The 20895-nt window shown below is 48.2% G+C and overlaps 1 long non-coding RNA gene and 1 pseudogene across 1 annotated transcript; both read left to right on the top strand.

Annotated features, from left to right (window-relative positions):
* Window positions 1-3556, top strand: part of LOC119329270 — a 7929-nt pseudogene extending 4373 nt beyond the window's left edge.
* An 11973-nt stretch (window positions 3557-15529) lies between these two features.
* LOC119303940 lies at window positions 15530-19000 on the top strand. The gene is made up of 3 exons (XR_005148036.1): window positions 15530-15913; window positions 17208-17303; window positions 18869-19000. It is a non-coding gene; the product is annotated as an uncharacterized LOC119303940 (long non-coding RNA).
* The last annotated feature ends 1895 nt before the right edge of the window (window positions 19001-20895 follow it).

A 20895-nucleotide genomic window follows, 5' to 3' on the forward strand; every position in this document is an offset into this window, starting at 1 on the left:
TCAGGACCTGTTTGGAAAAGAGATGTCTGGCGAGGTGTAAACCGTAAGAACGTTCAAGGAGTTGAAAGCCAGCAGCCTCTTCTGCATACTTCAGCAGTGACCGAAGTCTTAGCTTCCTTGGGCAACAAAATTACCCAGCCATGGTCCCTCAAAAACAAAATTGACGGCTCCGGGCCAGTCCAAGGTTTCGATACATATATATAAGAGGGAGCGTAACCTCCCCTGAGGTGTTCATCGACAGCCACCACAGCCGTCTCACATAAGATTTCTCTCACCTCTCGACACCTTCTGCGATTCCTGTCGCCTCCGGGGAAGACTCCACTTCTTGGGTTGCTGCTCCGAGACCACCAGGTGAGGATCATGGAGTTCTTGCTTTGATTGCTTAGAAGTTGACCCAGTCCTGTTCTTGGTTTGTGTTCTTGCTGGGGACTGGAATCGGTCCAACATGAGGCTCCGTGGCAGGAATGTTTATTTTGACTCTTGAGTTCTATGGGTGTTTTGACATTTGAAATCCAGCTGGTTTTGTTCTAAAGATGGATCTAGAGCTCAAATATTGGTCTCCGTTGTTTAGGTCACAAATGCACTTATGCACTCATCTTGTTAGAGCTGCCGTGGAGTTCCTGAAAGTTCGGGGTCGTTTCATTTCAGCCGGCTGCTTGTTGTTAGTGCTTTATTCTTGTCTGACCGTTGACCATGTCACAAGAGCAGATTTGTTCTTTTCAATTCTCTTCCAAGTTGCTCAAAATCACTGTTTCACATGAAATTAATTCAGATTCTCTCAAATTTTCAGGAGAAGATTCAGTTTATGGGATTGTATCGTCGCTCGTGGTCTGAAGTTCTTGGCACAGAGATCTCCAGTCCGAGGACACACAAATTCGACATGGTTAACAAAATCCCAGCTCCTTGGGATGAACAGAAGAAGAACATGACACTGAAATCACAAGGCCAAGAACATCTCTTCTCCAAGGCCACACTGATGCACTCTGTGAGTTTCAAACAGTGGCGAGGAGGAGAGGAATCCACAGGTTCAGTTCAGAATAAGAGCAAACAGAGCTTGGTAAATGGCATCCAAGACCGACGCAACTCTGACGCATTGAGCCCCAATGTTTCATCCAGCCCCAAATGTGAGCTTGATGCCGCAGCCGTGAAACTTCAAAAGGTTTACAAGAGTTACCGGACCAGGCGAAACCTCGCCGACTGCGCAGTCGTCGTAGAGGAGCTATGGTATGTATCAGTCTTTCTTCGGTTCTTGAGCATTGGAACAGCTAGTTTAACATTCAAAAGTTATAGAAATTTTAACTCTTACCGCAGGTGGAAAGCACTGGACTTTGCATCACTGAAGCACAGCTCGATATTGTTCTTCAACGGCGGGAAGCCCGAAACAGCGGCGTCGCGGTGGGCGAGGGCAAGGACAAGAGCGGCTAAGGTGACTAACATTCACTGATTCATCAAACTGCCTTCCTGGTGCCCTGTATTTTCATCAAACTTGCAGTTGAGTGACGCGATTTTGTTTGGTGGTTCAGGTTGGCAAGGGGTTATCTAAGAACGGGAAGGCTCAGAAGCTGGCATTGCAGCACTGGCTCGAAGCTGTAAGTCACATGCTACTTAACTCTAGCACTAAACTAAGATCAGTAGGTAGTGTCCTACTGTCTACTGAGATTGTTGCAGATTGTTTATTACTAATGCTGCCATTTTATGCCTTCGGGCAGATTGACCCTAGGCATCGATATGGGCACAATTTGCATATCTATTATGATGTCTGGTCCAGGAGTGAGAGTACGGAGCCCTTTTTCTATTGGTAAGTAAGCTGAGCTTGTTACTATACCTATTGTCTAGGCTTTAAATTCGCACAAATTTGGGAAACAAGTAGACCAAATAATATGCTAACTGTTTAAGATAATCTACAGGTTAGACATTGGGGAGGGCAAAGAAATAAATCTTGAGAATTGCCCTAGGAGTAAACTTCAGGGGCAGTGCGTCAAGTACCTTGGACCAGTATGTACATCAACCTAACACATCAGAAAAGTAACATTAAGTGTTAAATAATTGAGAACATCATCTGATCCTCTTTTTTCATATTTTCAACAACAGCAAGAGAGGCAACACTATGAAGTTGTTATTGAGTGTGGCAAACTTATGTTCCAAGAAACCGGGGTTCTTGTGCACACTTCGGATGACTCCAAGTGGATTTTTGTCCTCAGCACCACAAAGGCATTCTATGTTGGCCAGGTAAATGTTCTTTTTCTCTACACACCGCTTCACGTATGTACGTGATTCCTAGTCAAAGATACAATTCGCTAAATTGATTCTGACGTTTTCTTGGGCTCTGGCCTTAATGATGTGCAGAAGAAGAAAGGATCGTTTCAGCACTCCAGTTTCCTAGCTGGTGGAGCCATAACATGTGCTGGACGATTGGTGGTCAAAGATGGAATTCTGAAGGTATGTTCATGTAAAAATAATATCATTTTTTTTCTTTCTTCTCAAAATACCTGACGGTGCTCTGTTTCTTCAGGCAATATGGCCATACAGTGGCCACTACCTTCCAACGGAAGACAACTTCAGAGATTTCATTCGCTTCCTTGAGGAGAACCACGTTAGCCTCACCGATGTCAAGGTAAATACCAGATCATATCCATATTACGAGATAGATAATTTTCTGACAAGAATTACTACTGCAAGTAAATCATCAGAACTGTTGCAAATGACGCGTGATTTGTTTCAGAAATCTGCTATCGACAAACCTGACGAGTACCCGTTGCTGAGCAACTCTGACAATCAGCCTGAACATGTTGAGAATAACGATCCAGCAGGTGCCGCTGCTCAAGATCTGACCGAAGTTGAGATAGACGGCGTCCTCACTGGCGAGGCATATCATGGATCGGCCGACCACGGTGACATGAGCGATGCTGAGGAAGATGCCGGCACTCCGGTGGACTCCCACACCACCGACACCGAAGAAGAAGAAGAAGAAGAAGAGGTCAATATATCTCAGAGCAGCGGCCGCCGGCGAGTGTCGATCGTAGCAAGAACCATCAGACGTGCCGGTGGTCGACGGGCACCGGTCCACGCATCCGGTGCGTGCGCGACTACCCGCAGGACCTCCAGTCCAGGGCCCTCGAGCACGTCAACCTCTCGCCCAGGCTCGCCGGCTCGCCGTCGAGGAAGAGGGACCCGGTGCCCTCGCCGCGCCCCAGCCCGGGGATGATACTCTCGCCGAGGCTCGCGTCCGTCGGGTTCCAGCCTCGGACGGTGTCTCTCACGCTCCCAGACTTCAAGAGGAGCAGATTGCAGTGAACAATCCTGTTTTCGCGTAGCAGATCAGGAATTCAGAATAACAACCGGTCCATTTTTTTTTCTACACCGGCAGTGTTTTTTTTAATTCTTTGCAGCTGCTGCGTCAGCACAGATTCTGAACATTCGGGCAGTGATTCTTTGAAGCTGGAACCCGACTGCAATGAATTTGTGGTGTTTTTTTGGAATTACTTTTTCTACACGGGCAGTGATTCTTTGCAGCTGCTGCGTCAGCACAAATTCTGAAAAACGCTACGTTAGCTGATTTCATTTTTTCCAGTGCATTAGAGTGAGCCAAAGGCGCGGCGTCGCGCCGTTATCATCCCTCTATCAACGGAGTCAGGCAAAACTTACAGTAGAAGACAACAGAAAAGTTGTTGTGTTAAAATCTCACAGGACCAACACACTAGCACAATAACCGCCACCGATAAAGAGAAACGTAGATCGAAATGATTCAAACTAGGCTTCTAATAAAATGATCCAAACTATAGACACACGAACAAATATTGAATCCACAATGACCCGCCGAAGACCAACGCCAATTGAACACCACAAAATTCACCGGAGACACGCCTCCACATGCCCTCCGATAACGCTAGATGCATCGTCGGGGCGGGTGATAGACGGGAAGGAACTTATTTCTTCTTCAAGGAGCAATCACCGCCTTGCCTCCTGAATAAGACGCAAAATCTAATTGTCCTTAAGAAAGACACCTAAAAATGAAGCAGTAACCTTCGCGTCACCATCGGTCAAGATCCACCGTACCTCCATGGTCCTTAGCTCGCCCACGACCCCCTTGCAACAGAACGTGAAGCATCGATGGCAACCCACTTGCAACAATGGTCGAGTGTCGGCAACGCCCTTGCAGCATAACTGACGACCCCCATTGCAGCACAAACGGGTGGCCCTTGTTTGTAACACCAAGTGGTTGTCATTTGCAGCAGCATCGGTTGCCTTGCAGCGCCAACAATGACATGTGGTGCCGGTCACAAACAGCTTGTAACATATCCAATGACTCATTTGTAGCATCGCCATCTCCTTCCAACATCGTTGTCACCCCTCAAGTAGTTGCATTGGTCAATTGCGACATTAGCTCCATGCCACACACGTAAAGAATCCATCACAAACTGACATAGCAGAGCGTACTTGTATGCATGTGCATGCCTGCGCGCACACACCAACACAGCTAGGGTACCCGGACGAAAGCGCATACCCTGAGTACAGGAACGCAAATAATGTGCCCATCACCCACACATAAGCCCGACTAGGGTCAGCCAACTAGCTCACCAGGCAAAGAACCTCACAGATGCCAGACGGCCAGGTCCCGCGGTGGCGAGGAACACACTTATCAACAACGGTCAAACGGGCCCTAATTTATATGGTCATTGTGGGGTTAGCGCATATGGAGGCGAAGCTCAAGTTGAGAAAGAAGATCAAGGTCTGGCCTATAGATTCAATCGACTACCGTGGCACTTTCGAAAGCTTCTCTTTGGGACCTGGTAGATTAGCTCTTTATTTCTTTGGATAGCGATCGCAATGGGTTATCTATCAAACAAATCACCAAAGAAAGCTATGTGCAATGATCATTGTGAGGGCAAATGTATGGATAAATCGGCTGGAATTCCTAAGACGCGACATCCACTCAGACCACGGCCTTGAAAGACCGGGTAGGCATCCAAACCACGCCATCCGCCCCGAGTCGTGTGTCATGGAAATTGTGCCTGGCCTTTATATGGACCCCAACTGTTGTGTTGCTTTGGCCGGTGAAAGAACCCTATGGGCTTTTGTTGTTGGTAAATACAAACACAATACAAAAATGATTATTTTCTCTCATGAAAAGCGGTGGCCATGGCATAGGCTGCGAAGCACATCATCGACATCAGGCTACTTCAACGGGCAGGCAGATGGCGACGCCGTTTCCACCCCCAACTTTCTCACAAGGCACAAGAAGCGGCGGCCACGGCGGCTTCAATCATGGGCTCATCCCTAAAAAACCGCGCAGAACCCCGCACAAGAAGTGGAGTCACAGAAGCATACCTCACATGCCGCGAGGGGAACGTTCTCGGGTCCTACCCCGTACGAACCGCCTTTCCCAGGCCGCCAGGCCTCTTCTTATCGCCCCGCGAGGCAAAGTCACAGTAGTGTGCCGCGCCTACCGCGATGGAAACGTTCCTAGGATCTTTCCCGCGTGAACCGCTTGTCGGGTCCCGCTTCCCTCCCTAATGAGTTAAGCTCCAAACAAGGGAACAAAAACACATAAGGGGAACACGGGTATACCCTGAACATAATACTTAATTTAAAAAGGAGCACAGGCCGGCGTGTACAAAACACTGATATTCGGGAACATAATACTTAATTTAAAAAGGAGCACGAGATGGCGTGTATATCCGATTATGCCGAACAATCTATTCTAAGGCACGATGTGCCTCGCCTTCTTACACAAGAGATAAAACCAAGGACGGGCGCCGAAGATCCTGGGAAGGAAGGAACCTAGGCGCCACCAAGTTTGTTGCCCTTCCCCTACTGCACTACCGTCTACAACCACGCCAGCAACAAGGGCGGATCCACCTCCACGACCTCGTCGTCTGGATCTTCTGGGCTGTCGACAAATGGACGGTTATGAACAAGTTGCCCGGACACAAAGGAAGGAAATGGGTAACAAGGCAGAAAACGACGCTTACCCATCCGAACATACGAAGCCGTGCAGTGTTGTCGCGTGGGTTGTCAATGCGACCCCACATCCTTCGAAGAAGATGGCCCTCTCTCTGCCAACCGGCGATAGGGCGGCACGTACCGGCAGAGCCAATGAGGAGCATGTGGCATCGTTTCCATCGTCCTCATCCTCCTCTGCAACCTTATCGGAGCCTGTCTCCAGCGTCTTCGGCCACCCAAGGAGTGGGTTGGGGCGACCAATGTCGCCCGCGCCTCTGGTGACGGTGCCCCACCTATCGCACTCCGGCAAGCTTTCCAGGATATCTTCACACGTGTCGTCGGCATACAACATCCGAATGGAGGACGGGAGGCCCGGGTCATCTTCAGAATGGAACAAGGTCTGATTTCTACTACACAACCTTCTTCTTGTAGATGTTGCTGTGCCTCCAAGTTCAGAGGTTTGTAGGACAGTAGCAAATTTCCCTCAAGTGGATGACCTAAGGTTTATCAATCCGTGGGAGGCGTAGGATGAAGATGGTCTCTTTCAAACAACCATGCAACCAAATAACAAAGAGTCTCTTGTGTCCCCAACACACCCAATACAATGGTAAATTGTATAGGTGCACTAGTTCGGCGAAGAGATGGTGATACAAGTGCAATATGGATGGTAGATATGAGTATTTGTAATCTGAAATTATAAAAACAGCAAGGTAACTAATGATAAAAGTGAGCGTTAGGAAACAAGGCCTAAGGTTCATACTTTCACTAGTGCAAGTTCTCTCAACAATAATAACATAATTGGATCATATAATTATCCCTTAACATGCAACAAAGAGTCACTCCAAAGTCACTAATAGCGGAGAACAAACAAAGAGATTATTGTAGGGTACGAAACCACCTCAAAGTTATTCTTTCTGATCGATCTATTCAAGAGTCCGTAGTAAAATAACACAAAGCTATTCTTTCCATTCAATCTATCCTAGAGTTCGTACTAGAATAACACCTTAAGACACAAATCAACCAAAACCCTAATGTCACCTAGATACTCCAATGTCACCTCAAGTATCCGTGGGCATGATTATACGATATGCATCACACAATCTCAGATTCATCTATTCAACCAACACAAAGAACTTCAAAGAGTGCCCCAAAGTTTCTACCGGAGAGTCAAGACGAAAACGTGTGCCAACCCCTATGCATAGGTTCATTGAACCCGCAAGTTGATCACCAAAACATACATCAAGTGGATCACATGAATATCCCATTGTCACCACAGATAAGCACGGCAAAAGATACATCAAGTGTTCTCAAATCCTTAAAGACTCAATCTGATAAGATAACTTCAAAGAAAAAACTCAATCCATTACAAGAGAGTAGATGGGGAGAAATATCATAAGATCCAACTATAATAGCAAAGCTCGCGATACATCAAGATCGTATCACATCAAGAACACGAGAGAGAGAGATCAAACACATAGCAACTGGTACATACCCTCAGCCCCGAGGGTGAACTACTCCCTCCTTGTCATGGAGAGCGTCGGGATGATGAAGATGGCCACCAGTGAGGGATCCCCCCTGTAACACCCCTAGTGTCATGCTACAATAACCCTCTGTGATTAAGCTAACATTTTTCCAAACAGTGCTTAGTCACCTTGTTCAATATCCCATTTGAAATTCCAGTCAATTCAAATTTAAGTGAAGTTTGTAGTTGATCAAAAGTTGCTGGCAAAATGTTCATCATTTGTCAAAAATTCCATAACAATTATTTGTGAAGGAACACAACATCACTTTTGTGCAGAGATGAGCATTAGCGATTATAACAGAACCAATTCAGCATTTTAAATGCTATCCTTTTTATGAAAAATACAAATGAATTCTTCTAGTCTCACAAATATTTATGGCACTGTCTAAAGATCACCAGGGAATAAAAGAGGCACTTCCCATGTTTTTCCTAAGTAAATATCATGCCTAATATTTTTTTTACCCATCTCTGTTTATTAAATAAAAGAAAAGCAGAAAGAAAGAGGAAAGACCTAAAGCCTACTTTGCTACTAGGCCTAATTGAACTACAGTTGATGCCCAGCCCAGCTCCTCCTTATCCCCTTCCTCTGTTCATTGAGCAGAGGTGTGGCGGCCATCCACCGGCGCCATAGCCGGCATGGTGCACGCGCCGGGCATCCACTACCTCCCCGTTGTCTATAAGACTACCCCAACGCCCTGGACGAACCCTAGTTCTCCTCCCCCCTTTCCCCCTCGCCGTTTTCTTCCTCTCCCGCACACGCCCGAGCTCCACCCGCCATGTCCATCGTCGTCCTCGTGTCCATCGTCCACCTCATCGGCTGAGGCCTCTGCAGGAGCTGTGTGTGCTTCTCTACATCTACTCCGAGGAGCATCTCGAGCAGGAGATCGCCACAACGCAACGATCGACGTCGTCTTCTACCTCCGGCCACCGCGGCTCCATCGACGAATTCGTCACCTTCACTGCATCCCCGACCTCCTCGAGCTCCTCTCCCGACTCGCTGTGAGCTGCGCTACGTTTCCCCTTCCTAAACGCTCTCGATCCATAGCCATAGTCCCGTCGTTGTCTTTGTTTTGCTCCGGCCAAAACGTGTCGCCGCTCGGGTGCTCCCCGCCGTGGCTACCGGCCGTCCCGGGGCCAGCTAGGCACACGGGAGTGCTCCCATGCCCATGTAGATGCTGACTAGCCTCTAGGTTCACTCGATCTTGTGCTATAGTGTTGCGCCCGATCAAAACCATGCTCGCCGTCGCAACGTGCGGTGCTTTGCGCTCGCGACCCCCTGATCGAGCCCAGCCCCGCGTCCGCCGAACCCCGGCCCCCACTGCGCCCGTGGCCGTGCGCCCCGACCCCCGCCCTTGCCGGCGCCGCGCCCCCTGCTCCGCTCACTGCCGCTGCTTCTTTTGCTCTGCTCCCGCTGCTACTTTGCTCTGTCGCCGCCGTACTGCTGTTGTGCTGCCGCTGCTGCTCCTTCTGCTGCCCCCGCTCGATGGTGCGCTCCGTTCTGCTGCTGCCGCTGCATATTGCTGCTAGCTGATGCCGCTCAGGGCGATGCGTTGCTGCTTTTGCTTGTTGTTGCCGCTGCTTGGCCACAGCTGCTGTTGCTTGCGGCTGGCTATGGCCAAGGCCATGGCCGGGTGTGCCTAAGTGTGGCCGGCCCTGTGCCAACTTTAGGAGCTAATTAGTAGTTAGGTTAATCAATGGCTACCCTATGACATGTGGGTCCCCCGATGATTAAACTAAAATTGTCAAAATCAATTCAACTACAGCCAGTGATATCTGGGCCCCGCTGAACAGTACCCAGTGCTGACTAGTCACATGCTGACTTGGTCAACCCAGCCCTATGGTCCCACCTATAAGCCACTTTGGCTAGCCCACCGTGGGTTTAAAATGTAATTTACTGCTATTTTTTGAAATAATAAATAAGCCAAGAAATTTCAGAAAATGTTTTAAACTTAGAAAATTAATAAAAAATAAACCGTAACTTCGATGAAAATGTTTTCTACATGAAAGTTACTCAGAAAAATCCAACGACACCGAACACGTGGTCCGTTTATCTGTCAGATGTCTCTAACTATCTGAACATGGAACTTTCCTCCTCCGATCATTTGTCTGACACAGGTCCGGAACCGGGAAAACATTCCCGGTTGACTTCCCCCTTCACCGGTATCGTGTAGCACCGCGTTAGAACACGTCTAGCTCTGCCTGTTGTCCTGTTATGCACTTGCTTGCTATGTATTTACTATTTCTCCCCCCTCTTTTCTTCGGTAGACCCCGTGACGATGCTGATGCCCCTGTGATCGACTACGTCACTGACGACCCCTCCTTGCCAGAGCAACCAGGCAAGCCCCCCCTTGATCATCCCGATATCGCCCATTCCATTCTCTCATGCTTGCATTGGATTTTGCTACTGTTATTGATTGCTCCTATTCTCATGCATAGCCTGCTTTTGTAACCTTCTTATTGTTACCTACCTGCTTATCCTAAACTGCTTAGTATAGGTTGGTTAGTGATCCATCAGTGACCCCCACCTTGCCCTTGTTGCCCCTGCTTCATCATTGAAGACTCGACCAATGGGATCGAAGACCAGGCCCCGGCACTGCACATCACTTTCCCCTTATTTGCTTGACACTACTGGGTTACTATCGAGTGCCGAGGGTGAGACCTCTACAACACTTCTGACATTAACCCTGTAGTGTAGCTATTTGGTCGTGGTCATCGAAGGTGATTACGCCTTAACCACTTCCGATACGACTCGGTCTTGCAACCCCTCAAGTGTGAACCTCGGGGGTGGTCCCTCTTATGTTCACGTTGATGATTACATCGAGTCAAATTCACCGGGGGTGATTCCTCGGGTTTTCCCCTTGATGTTTGGACACACGGGTACTTGGACTTTACAACTGTTACTTGAAAAGGTGGGTCGGCCCTGAGGGGTACACGCGAGTGATGTGGAGACGGGTTGACCTGGAGGGTGCCCGCGAGATAATTACGAGGCGTGGCCGGGCATTCCTAGCCCTTGCCGCAAGTCCTCGAGACGAGGCAACGGGGCCACATCTTTCGTGAGTCTCTGCTTGTTACCGCGTGCTCCTAATCCACTATGATTTGGATATTTGATCCGAGGGGCCTCTGGCCTGATAGCACTAATCATCATGTGGGCATAGTATGGGTGTTCTGCGTCTTATACATCAGCCGAGGCTTAATAGACGTCAGCGACTGAGCGGCGCGCGCCGGGTTGGACTGGTAAGCACCTGCCTTTTTAAGGAGGTAGCTAGGTCTGCTCACCGGCCGCGTACGCAACGTGTAGGAGTTCCCGGGGCGATGGCCCATGACCCATGGGGGCATAAGTTTAGTCCGGAGTGCTGGCCTCTCTATTAAGCCTAGGTCGGGTTGCGGTGTATTGTTTGGCCGAGGCCGGGCATGACCCAGGAAAGTGTGTCCGGCCGGAGTTAATCGAGCGTGGTGGGTAAGTTAGTGCACCCCTACAGGGAAGAAAACATATATCGATAGCATGTCCTACGGTAACGGACACTTGGAGTTGTATCCCGACCGATACAACTAGAACTGGATACTTGTGATGAGAATTGAATTGTGATGAGAAATGGATAGTATGGCTCTGGGATTTCTTTCTCGCAGGGAGTCGAGAAAGGATCTCTGGCCGACGTTGATAACACTACTACTACTTTACTTTATGCTACTCTACTCCCTCCTGTTTGCTGCAAGATGGTGGTTTCCAGAAGATGCTAGTCTTTGATAGGACTAGGCCTTCTCTCTATTCTGGCATTTCTGCAGCCCAGTCCACATATACAGCCTTCCTTTGATAATGTTGCATATGTAGTGTAGATCCTTGCTTGCGAGTACTTTGGATGAGTACTCACGGTTGCTTTGCTCCCCCTTTTCCCCTTTCTTTTTCTTTCCGGTTGATGCAACCAGATGTCGGAGCCCAGGAGACAGATGCCACCACCAGTGCCTACTACCACGTGACGGACGCCGACGACCAGGAGTAGTTACGAGGCTCCCAGGCAGGAGGCCTTGCCTTTTCGACCATGTTGCTTTTGTGCTAGCCTTCTTAAGGCAAACTTGTCTAATCTATGTCTGTACTCAGATATTGTTGCTTCCGCTGACTCTTGTATATTCGAGCTTATGTATTCCAGCCCTCGAGGCCCCTGGCTTGTAATATAAAGCTTGTATTTTTTTAATTTGTGTCTAGAGTTGTGTTGTGATATCTTCCCGTGAGTCCTTGATCTTGATCATACACATTTGCGTGTATGATTAGTGTATGAGTGAATCGAGTGCGTCACAAGTTGGTATCAGAGCCGACTGCCTCTAGGTAGCCCCATTTCCAACTCCTTGGCCGAAGTTGAGTCTAGTCATCCAAAACTGTTTTTCTAACTTGGTTGTGTGGCTTACGGGCCCACGTCGCCATTGGGTGGTATTAGGATCTTTTATTCCTCGTCTATACTCTGGGACTCTGATCTCACGTCTATTCGGATTAAACATTTTACTAACTCTGACATTAGGCTCTCGTACCCACTTCTTCCCGGAGAGCCCCGACATTATCGATGATCGCTTGCTTCGCCAGAAGATTCTGCAGATACTGCTCGATGTTTCTCGAGACACTGTGCCAACTGCCTTGCAGTTCGTGACCACCGATAATCCCTGGAAATAACATCCTTGCTGCTTGCACCTTCATCCCCAGTTGCTATTGTTATTACAAGATACCCTGAAATACTTTCCGATATTCCGAAAATCCGTTGCACCTGCTGCCTTGCAGCTCCTTTTCCGCATGAATACATGCTCGAATAATTCCTCACACTTATTGAGGATTTGTTCATTCCTAGTTATTCATGTGTTTCACAAAATATCCTGAAATGCTATTCGACCTTTCGAAAATCCTTTGCAACCTATTGCTTTGGAAAGTCTTGCGTGCCGGCATTATGGTTAATTTCATATTTCTAGTAATCTCCGTTGACATCCTATGTCTCTATCGTTTCGAGTCCCTTCTTCGAATTTGTTGCGAATGATCGAATTCCTCGATCAGATCCTAGAATTCATCCTTCCGGCTCATACGTCACTCCAGACATGAGTTGGTTCTTGGCAAACCAAACCTTAAATGATTGTCCATGTAGTTCTATTCTACTTACCCATCTTTTGATCCGAGTGTCTTCTTCTGATCCCTTGCTCTGGAAATCATAAACCACTTATAATTGAGCACTGAATTACTCAGTTGCTTCTACAATCCGACGCCTTCACATTCTTCCTCTTCTATTTGAGTACCGATACTCACATCAGATCCTTTGCCAACCAACTAATTTTTGTTAGGTTATTATCCGACAGATTCTTTCATATTCAATAACCTTGCGAGTGCTTCCTTGATACATAATGCCTTTGGTAAATTGTATCCCCTACTTTTGTCTACCATGCTCTGCTTCCGAGCTTGAATTAATTACCTCTGAACTTTTTGCAAATGTTCCTGAGATGCCCCGATGGGTTGAACTAATATTTTCCCTAATTTGTGTGAACCCAGAAATTTCTATGGTTCATACTCTACTGGTGTTACGCCGGATAAAATTTCTACACTACAACTTCGTCAAAAGCAAGAAGTAAATGAGAGGTTATGCATTAAAGAAGTGGGAGTCGACCTTGAACTTTTTGTTCATGCCCATGGACACGATGTAGATCCTATCATGTAAGCTTCTGGTAATAATACTTCCTTGGTATAATATCATCCGGTATCTGTGAATTGATCCTTTGCAATCGTGGTTCCGACCATATTTTTCTCCTTTATTCCATTCCTCAAACAAGTTAAAGCACTTGCCTTCTGCAGGTCAATACGCCTGCCCAACCTCTATTATGTTCTACCTTGGAGTATTACCCCTGGTATCTCGAGGATATAATGCATTGCACTACATCTAATGAACTTTTGATGAAGTACTACCTTACCCTGTCTTTGTCACTTCGAGGGTTCTGGGTTGTTTGTCAACCGAGAACGACAATAAGTGAATAGATTCTGCACTCCGATTCAATAACTATAAGTAATTTTTGTTGTTTACGAGTTTAACAAAAGTCATTCCTAGCCTGATCAGCTATATCATTATCATACTAAAAATTTTAACTGTGCTACCTGGTCCTTCTTCCCGGAGCATAGTTTCCGACAATGAGCTAAGCTTACATCGATCTTCCTTGTCTTGTCATTTTTCGCCTTGAACAGCAAGCTTGATTTCGAGTTTGTGTTGTACACATGGTTCCAATAACCTTTCGCTTCATCATTCCTTTGACTTGATGTCATCGCCGATCGATTACATCTTCATGAAATCTCTCGACAAATGTGTCGTGATCATCACCAACATTCTGAGTTGATCCAGGATATCAATCGAATTCATGATGAGAAATACCACCCTTGCCCCCTCGATGAATTGTTCCTGAGCCCGCTGGCCACAAAATCATTTTTTTTCTTGCTAAAATTGTATGCCTTATTTTATAAGTTGTTCCGATGGATCCTTTGTGCATCCGAAGTCTGACCTTTCCCTGATGACCATGTTAACACTATCCCGAAGCATGTGTGTTGTACTCCGATCATCAACAAGAACATTGGGAGCGCAGTGCTAACTGTTCTTGATCAATTATCCAAACACCGTTGTATGGGTAAACCTCATAAATTCCTTGCCCCTTTTTCTAAATGGTTTAATACTTCATGCTCTGCCTTTCCTTGGGAAAATTATACTCTAATACTTGGGTATAAACACATTTCCTTTCCCTTGGTCTGATTATCATAATAATGACATTTTCCTTTCCATTGTTTTGTTTCACCTTTCTTGTAATCTAACTTGTCTGAGTAGAGATAAATCCCTGCTTAAGTAAGCGCCCCGGTGTACAACTCTGTCAGTAAGACCCTGTTACTATTGTTGATGACATTCCGGTAACCACTGATGGACGCGAACCTTGCCGATTGGTCCGTCTCGTTCAACGAGCAGGAATATGGTTCTCTTCGTCCCTCGCCCTTGGTACCAACGTGGTTGCCAACATAACTGACAGACTATCCTCCGACAAAGCTTGCTATCATAACCGTGCAACATGTCACCGCTCTTTCTACTTTTAACCCATGTGGTGGGACCATAACCCACAGTTCCACAGGATCGAAACCTGACTCTCCTGTACACCCTTGTTTCTAAAGTTACTCCTCATGCTTGGCTTCATATGAAAATCCCGAGCCGCCTTCCGAGAGGCGATCTATTCTGGTATTAGACGCAATCCTTATTCCCATTGCTCTGAACCCTTTCACCCCCTTGTTTCAGGCAACAAATGATTGTCTACCAGGTTGAAGCTTCTTATTGCACCTCACCTTGCTCTCGATGACTTTCTTGAATTTCAACTCGGGAGATGCCTCTATGCCACGTTCACTGACATAGTCCCCACGTACCTATCTTGTGTTGAGCTCCGTCCTTCCCAATTCTTTCCCCTTACTCCACCTCTTAAATCTCGGGACGAGATTTCTTGTAGTGGAGGAGATTTGTAACACCCCCAGTGTCATGCTAGAGTAACCCTTTGTGATTAAGCTAACATTTTTCCAAACAGTGCTTAATCACCTTTGTTCAATATCCCATTTGAAATTCCAGTCAATTCGAATTCAAGTGAAGTTTGTAGTTGATCAAAAGTTGCTGGCAAAATGTTCATCATTTGTCAAAAATTCCATAACAATTATTTGTGAAGGAACACAACATCACTTTTGTGCAGAGATGAGCATTAGCGATTATAACAGAACCAATTCAGCATTTTAAATGCTATCCTTTTTATGAAAAATACAAATGAATTCTTCTGGTCTCCAAAATATTTATGGCACTGTCTAAAGATCACCAGGGAATAAAAGAGGCACTTCCCATATTTTTCCTAAGTAAATATCATGCCTAATATTTTTCTTACCCGTCTCTGTTTATTAAATAAAAGAAAAGCAGAAAGAAAGAGGAAAGACCTAAAGCCTACTTTGCTACTAGGCCTAATTGAACTACAGTTGATGCCCAGCCCAGCTCCTCCTTATCCCCTTCCTCTGTTCATTGAGCAGAGGCGTGGCGGCCATCCACCGGCGCCATAGCCGGCATGGTGCACGCGCCGGGCATCCACTACCTCCCCGCTGTCTATAAGACAACCCCAACGCCCGGGACGAACCCTAGTTGTCCTCCCCCCTTTCCCCCGCGTCGTTTTCTTCCTCTCCCGCACACGTCTGAGCTCCACCCGCCATGTCCATCGTCGTCCTTGTGTCCATCGTCCACCTCATCGGTTGAGGCCTCTGTAGGAGCTGTGTGTGCTTCTCTACATCGACTCCGAGGAGCATCTCGAGCAGGAGATCGCCACAACACAAGGATCGACGTCGTCTTCTACCTCCGGCCACCGTGGCTCCATCGACGAATTCTTCACCTTCACTGCATCCCCGACTTCCTCGAGCTCCTCTCCCGACTCGCTGTGAGCTGCGCTACGTTTCCCCTTCCTAAACGCTCTCGATCCATAGCCATAGTCCCGTCGTCGTCTTTGTTTTGCTCCGGCCAAAACGTGCCGCCGCTCTGGTGCTCCCCGCCGTGGCTACCGGCCGTCCCGGGGCCAGCTAGGCACACGGGAGTGCTCCCGTGCCCATGTAGATGCAGACTAGCCTCTAGGTTCACTCGATCTTGTGCTATAGTGTTGCGCCCGATCAAACCCATGCTCGCCGTCGCAACGTCCGGCGCTTTGCGCTCGCGACCCCCTGACCGAGCCCAGCCCCGCGTCCGCCGAACCCCGGTCCCCACTGCGCCCGTGGGCGTGCGCCCCGACCCCCGCCCTTGCCGGCGCCGCGCCCCCCTGCTCCGCTCACTGCCGCTGCTTCTGTTGTTCTGCTCCCGCTGCTACTTTGCTCTATCGCCGCCGTACTGCTGTTGTGCTGCCGCTGCTGCTCCTTCTGCTGCCCCCGCTCGATGGTGCGCTCCGTTCTGCTGATGCCGTTGCATATTGCTGCTAGCTGATGCCGCTCAGGCCGATGCGCTGCTGCTTTTGCTTGTTGTTGCCGCTGCTTGGCCACAGCTGCTGTTGCTTGCGGATGGCTATGGCCAAGACCATTGCCGGGTGTGCCTGCGTGTGTGTACGTGTGTGTTCTCTATGTGTGTGGCCGGCCCTGTGCCAACTTTAGGAGCTAATTAGTAGTTAGGTTAATCAGTGGCTACCCTATGACATGTGGGTCCCCCGATGATTAAACTAAAATTGTCAAAATCAATTCAACTACAGTCAATAACATCTGGGGCCCGCTGAACAGTACCCAGTGCTGACTAGTCACATGTTGACTTGGTCAACCCAGCCCTCTGGTCCCACCTATAAGCCACTTTGGGTAGCTCACCGTGGGTTTAAAATGTAATTTACTGTTATTTTTCGAAATAATAAATAAGCCAAGAAATTCCAGAAAATGTTTTAAACTTAGAAAATTAATAGAAAATAAACCGTAACTCCGATGAAAATGTTTTCTACATGAAAGTTACTCAGAAAAATCCAACGACTCCGAACACGCGGTCCGTTTATCTGTCAGATGTCTCTAACTATCTGAACATGAAACTTTCCTCCTTCGATCATCTGTCTGACACAGGTCCGAAACCGGGAAAACATTCCCGGTTGACTTCCCCCTTCACCGGTATCGTGTAGCACCGCGTTAGAACACGTCTAGCTCTGCCTGTTGTCCTGTTATGCACTTGCTTGCTATGTATTTACTATTTCTCCCCCCTCTTCTTTTCGGTAGACCTCGTGACGATGCTGATGCCCCTGTGATTGACTACGTCACTGACGACCCTTCCTTGCCAGAGCAACCAGGCAAGCCCCCCCTTTGATCATCCCGGTATCGCCCATTCCATTCTCTCATGCTTGCATTAGATTTTGATACTGTTATTGATTGCTCCTATTCTGATGCATAGCCTGCTTTTGTAACCTGCTTATTGTTACTTACCTGCTTATCCTAAACTGCTTAGTATAGGTTGGTTAATGATCCATCAGTGCCCCCCACCTTGTCCTTGTTGCTCCTGCTTCATCATTGAAGACCCGACCAACGGGATCGAAGACCAGGCCCCAGCACTGCACATCACTTTCCCCTTAGTTGCTCGACACTACCGGGTTACTATCGAGTGCCGAGGGTGAGACCTCTACAGCACTTCTGACATTAACCCTGTAGTGTAGCTATTCGGTCATGGTCATCGAGGGTGATTCTGCCTTAACCACTTCTGATACGACTCTGTCTTGCAACCCCTCAAGTGTGAACCTCGGGGGTGATCCCTCTTACGTTCATCTTGATGATTACATCGAGTCGAATTCACCGGGGGTGTTTCCTCGGGTTTTCCCCTTGATGTTTGGACACACGGATACTTGGACTTTACAACTGTTACTTGGAAAGGTGGGTCGGCCCTGAGGGGTACCCGCGAGTGATGTGGAGACGGGTTGACCTGGAGGGTGCCCGCGAGATAATTACGAGGCGTGGCCGGGCATTCCTAGCCCTTGCTGCAAGTCCTCGAGATGGGGCAACGGGGCCACATCTTTCGTGAGTCTCTGCTTGTTACCGCGTGCTCCTAATCCACTATGATTTGGATATTTGATCCGAGGGGCCTCTGGCCTGATAGCACTAACCATCACATGGGCATAGTATGGGCGTTCTGCGTCGTATACGTCAGCCGAAGCTTAATAGACGTCAGCGACTGAGCGGCGCGTGTCGGGTTGGACTGGTAAGCACCTGCCTTTTTAAGGAGGTAGCTAGGTCTGCTCACCGGCCGCGTACGCAATGTGCAGGAGTTCCCGGGGCGATGGCCCATGACCCTTGGGGGCATAGGTTTAATCCAGCGTGCTAGCCTCTCTATTAAGCCTAGGTCAGGTTGCAGCGTATTGTTTGGCCGAGGCCGGGCATGACCCAGGAAAGTGTGTCCGGCTGGAGTTAATCGAGCGTGGTGGGTAAGTTGGTGCACCCCTGCAGGGAAGAAAACATGTATCGATAGCCTGTACTACGGTAACGAACACTTGGAGTTGTATCCCGACCGATACAACTAGAACTGGATACTTGTGATGAGAATTGGATTGTGATGATAAATGGATAGTATGGATGTGGGATTTCTTTCTCGCAGGGAGTCGAGAAAGGATCTCTGGCCGAGGTTGATAACACTACTACTACTTTACTTTATGCTACTCTACTCCCTCCTGTTTACTGCAAGATGGTTGTTTCCAGAAGATGCTAGTCTTTGATAGGACTAGGCCTTCTCTCTATTCTGGCATTTCTGCAGCCCAGTCCACATATACAACCTTCATTTGATAATGTTGCATATGTAGTGTAGATCCTTGCTTGCGAGTACTTTGGATGAGTACTAACGGTTGCTTTGCTCCCTCTTTTCCCCCTTTCTTTTTCTTTCCGGTTGATGCAACCAGATGTCGGTGTCCAGGAGATAGACACCACCGCTAGTGCCTACTACCACGTGACGGACGCCGACGACCAGGAGTAGTTAGGAGGCTCCCAGGCAGGAGGCCTTGCCTTTTCGATCATGTTGCTTTTGTCCTAGTCTTCTTAAGGCAAACTTGTCTAACCTATGTCTGTACTCAGATATTGTTGCTTCTGCTGACTCTTGTATATTCGAGCTTATGTATTCGAGCCCTCGAGGCCCCTGGCTTGTAATATAAAGCTTGTATTTTTTTAATTTCTGTCTAGAGTTGTGTTGTGATATCTTCCCATGAGTCCTTGATCTTGATTGTACACATTTGCGTGTATGATTAGTGTACGATTGAATCGAGTGTGTCACACCCCCTCCGGCAGGGTGCCCGAACATGGTCCTGATTGGGTGTTGGTGGCTACAGAGGCTTGCGGTGGCGGAACTCCCGATCTATTGTGCTCCCCAATGTTTTTAGGGTATATGGACATATATAGGTGAAAGAAGTTGGTCAGGGGAGCCACGAGGGTAGGGGCTTCCTCGTTGCTTCCCTTGCGTGCACTCCAAGTCTCCCGGATTGCTTCCGTTCCAAAAATAACTCTCCCGAAGGTTTCCTTTCGTTTGGACTTCGTTTGATATTCCTTTTTTCTTCGAAACACTGAAATAGGCAAGAAAACAACAATACGGGTTGGGCCTCCGGTTAATAGGTTAGTCCCAAAAATGATATAAAAGTGTAAAGTAAAGCCCATAAACATCCAAAACAGGTAATATAATACCATGGAACAATCAAAAATTATAGATACGTTGGAGACGTAGAAAGGTCCTTATAGTCCATTTAAGCTTCTCGTCCCCAATGGCGGGCCAGTGAAGGCGCCTTGGGTCTTGGAGATCCTGGAACGACCACAACGACAACTGTTGAAACTGTAAGGGGGCTACACGTAGCCAGGAACAACAGGGAACCACCGTGCGTCCATCAAGGTGTCTCCCTGTGAAATACTTGATACACCCGAGCACGGGCTCAAGGGCACCTCGAGTGGGATAACACGCCTACCCGCCGTGCTTCCCTGTCGGAACAACGGGCTCTCAAAGCCTGTGTGAGCCAGGCATAGCATCGATAAGCATCCAACTCTCACGCCACTCCTTCACGTGCGAGTAAAGCTTCAGAGGAATGAAGTCGGCCTTGGCTTCCTCTCCGGCGAGGCGGAAAGTCACGCTTCTGGAGGTCTGGTTCCCAGAATCCTGACACGTCGCAAAGAAGTGCCAGAAGAGTTCCAAAGACGGCCTCACCCGATGAACCCCTCGCACAAGAAAGAGAAGATCGCCAAAACCAACACGGAATTTGGGTGAAGATGCAACATATGAAGTCGGTAGTATTCTAGGACTGCCATGAAGAAGTTCGAGAAAGGGGAACCAGGCCGGCGACAAGGAAGTTGATGAAAATAGGGACCACGGTACCTTCTGCGATTGCGCTACCAGCCAGGGGAAGCTCCATTGACCCCCATGAATGGATTGCGCCTTCCACCAAGAACCGAAACTTCTTCAGACTTCGAGTGTTAGAAAGCTCAGGTTCGTACAGGGATGCCAAGGGCTCTGCTGGGACCATCATCTCGCTCTTCCTCTCCTTTCCCGCATCTGGCGAAGACTCATGGGACGCCACGGGGAAGGGGACGGTGTGGAGAGAAGTTGAGAAACACGCAGGAGGCGAAGTGAGAGCAGGAGGAAGAAGGTGATGTGGTAACTGACGCGGCACCGTCTAGCTCGCCCTCTTTATAACCAGTTGATGTGACGACACATGATCTCTGCTCCCCAAGGACATACAGCGGGTGTGGTGTGCGAACCAAGAAGGCAGTCCACTTCCCGCCAAGTACTCGATTACCCATAGTTAACACGATGGGGCGGGACGGTGGTCGTTAGTCCCCATAAGGCGGCATGAGATGCCACATGTCGCACCCTCGGCGCTATGGGGCCCATCTCTCTCTCTGCAATCGTCACCTGACACAGAAAAATGGGCATGGGGGCAACTGTCGGCCC

The sequence above is a fragment of the Triticum dicoccoides genome, chromosome 1B, assembly GCF_002162155.2.
Source record: "Triticum dicoccoides isolate Atlit2015 ecotype Zavitan chromosome 1B, WEW_v2.0, whole genome shotgun sequence".
Lineage (NCBI taxonomy): Eukaryota > Viridiplantae > Streptophyta > Magnoliopsida > Poales > Poaceae > Triticum > Triticum dicoccoides.